Source organism: Peromyscus maniculatus, chromosome 7, assembly GCF_049852395.1.
Source record: "Peromyscus maniculatus bairdii isolate BWxNUB_F1_BW_parent chromosome 7, HU_Pman_BW_mat_3.1, whole genome shotgun sequence".
In the NCBI taxonomy this organism is placed as follows: Eukaryota; Metazoa; Chordata; class Mammalia; order Rodentia; family Cricetidae; genus Peromyscus; species Peromyscus maniculatus.
The window spans coordinates 40,747,931-40,749,962 of NC_134858.1; the positions used below are offsets into that span (position 1 = coordinate 40,747,931).

General features: G+C 44.6%; 1 non-coding gene across 1 annotated transcript; it reads right to left on the bottom strand.

Moving 5' to 3' along the window:
• Positions 1 to 521: 521 nt before the first annotated feature.
• Positions 522 to 623, bottom strand: LOC121831195 (U6 spliceosomal RNA). Its single transcript, XR_006074577.1, has one exon. It is a non-coding gene; the product is annotated as a U6 spliceosomal RNA (small nuclear RNA).
• Between the last annotated feature and the right edge of the window lie 1,409 nt (positions 624 to 2,032).

A 2,032-nucleotide genomic window follows, 5' to 3' on the forward strand; every position in this document is an offset into this window, starting at 1 on the left:
CTTATTTGTGGGTGGGTAAGTGACATCTTGGTGAAATTGCTCTGACACGTGGATACCTGATATGGCCTCTGCGTTCTAAAAGCAGCCATTATGCCCTCTGCTGGCTCTCTCTGCCCAGTCACGTGAGCAGCTTTTCACCCCACCCTGAGTCAGAAGCCCACAGTAAGAAACATTCTAGATGACAAGCCACCAGCCTATGACATTTTGACATAGCCCTGTCTGACGCGGCCTGTTGTCAAACTGGAGGATGGCTTTCCTGTAGCTTGGAGTTTGGTTTTTTAGACACTCGGGCAATCTTTAAAAGCATCGTGTCCCCTGTGTTTTTGAAATTTATGTAAATGGTTTCATGCTATCTGTTCCACTCTGTCTCTGACATTTTCTGCCTCTGGGTTGCTTGAGAGAGCTTCCCTATTGCTGGAGGAAGATGTAGTAATTGCTCACTGCTTTTGTCTGCCGCCTGGTATTTCCTCACACACAAGAGCTGTGTTTTGTTTGTTTTGTTACAGGGTTTGTTTTTACTTAAAAATATGGAACGCATCACAGATTTGTGTCAGCCTTGCCCAGGGACCACACTAATCTTCTCTGTATCGTTCCAGTGTTTGCTACACAGGCTACAGAAGCCGGCACTTGTTTTATATTTTTAGGGCAAGGTCTCATGTGGCTCCTGTTACTCTCAAATTCCATATATGGCTGATGATGACCTTGAACTTCTAACTGTCCCGCCTCCACCTCCTAAGTGTTGGGATCACACTCACCTGTCACCACTCTAAGGGCTGGTATCAAACCCAGGGCTTGGCGCATGCTAGGCAAGTGCTCTACCACATGAGCCACACAGTCGCCATGTTCTACCCTCCCATTCCTGAAGGAGGACACAGGCTGGCTCAGGGCCTCGTTAGCACTCGATAGGACTCCAATTTTCTAATTTCGAATCCAAGGGGTTAAAAACTCTACCTTCTTGTTTTAATTGTATCGAAGAAATTGAGCAAATCTTTGTATAATTGTTATTTGTTCAAATGTCGGCTTCTGTGGAATGGCCTTTTAAATCTTTCTTCCCCCACTGGATTTTTGTGAATTTTTGACTTGCAGGTTTTCAAAATAAATGCTGGATATTAATCTTTGTCAGTCTTAAAGTTTGAAAAAACATCTACCCCTACTCTATCACCCCTTGTAAACTGTGTGTACAGTGAGTTTTTTGTTTGTTTATTTGTTTGTTTGTTTTTGAGACAGGGCCTCACTATGTAGTCCTGGCTGTCCTGGAACTCACTCTGTAGACCAGGCTGGCCTCGAACTCACAGAGATCCACCCACCTCTGCCTCCTGATTGAAGGCGTGTGCCACCATGCCCCGAGAGTGGTTTTTGTTTATTTTTGTTTTGTTTTGTTTGTTTGTTTGTTTAATCTCCTTTAATGGCAGTCTGTAATGGTGAAGTGATCAAATCCATTTATTTTTGTGCCTTGAATTTCATGTTTGGTTTTGTTTGTTTGTTTGTTTGTTTTTTTGTTTTGTTTTGGTTTGGTTTGGTTTTTTGAGACAAAGTTTCTCTGTGTAGTTTTGTACCTTTCCTGGATCTCACTCTGTAGACCAGGCTGGCCTCGGACTCACAAAGATCCGCCTGCCTCTGCCTCCCGAGTGCTAGGATTAAAGGCGTGAGCCACCACCGCCCGGCGAATTTCATGTATTTTTTAAAAAATCTTTTCAAAGAAACACTTACTCTGAGGTCCAGAGTGAAATGAATCATAAATGGCGCTGATTACTGCTCGGAAAGGTCATGGTCACAACAGAACCCAGTATCAGTTTTAGAGCTTTATTAGGAGGAAGAGGGGTGGAGGGGGTACAAGAGAACCAGGCCTGGGAAAGGAAGAGCACATGCAAAGAGAGGGAAAGATGGGGGGGAGGGCAGAACAGAGAGAGAGGGTGGAGTCTGCATCCGGCTTTTTAAGGCTTCCCAGTGAACATGCATAGGCCACCTTACAGAGCTACACTACACATGCGCTGATTGAGTGACCACACACACACACATACACACACACACA